Genomic DNA, 605 nt, shown 5'->3' on the forward strand with positions numbered 1-605 from the left:
AAGATAAAATATTGTTTTGAATTTGCGAAACAGCAGGCGCGATTGGAGGCCCGGAAGATTTGACAGCCCAAGTGTTCTACAACTGTTATAAACAAGGCGCGAATTTCCCGAAACCAAGATGATCTCGGTTCGAGTATTTCCAGCATAAGGCCACTTAGGATCTTAGGATTCGTGCCTATTTCGATACATTGTGCTACAGCCGGACTGAGCACGTTCGTCGAACGCGCGTCGTGTATTTGCGGCCTCATATTCGTCTGGTGTGAAAGAGCTCTTTGGGCCGTCTAGAAGCAGTGTAACCGCGCACTATGCGTTCATCACTGTGGGACTTTGAATCACTTTTTGTTGATAATACACAAAATCAGACAACACATTACTTGTTTTGTGCACAAATGTGCCAATTCTGTTATTTTGAATTAATATTGTGCACGATGCTACCCTTTACGTTTGATTTTCTGTCATCTTTTCGAGAACAAAACAACAACCAAAACGGTTCACAGTGGAATTCCACACTGGTCAAAATTAAACGCCCGTTGACAGTTCGGTTGTCAGCAAATACAAAATCACAACCGCAGCCCACTGTCTGTTGTCATAGTGCGGCAGGCGAG

Source organism: Anopheles merus, chromosome 3R (assembly GCF_017562075.2).
Source record: "Anopheles merus strain MAF chromosome 3R, AmerM5.1, whole genome shotgun sequence".
Lineage (NCBI taxonomy): Eukaryota > Metazoa > Arthropoda > Insecta > Diptera > Culicidae > Anopheles > Anopheles merus.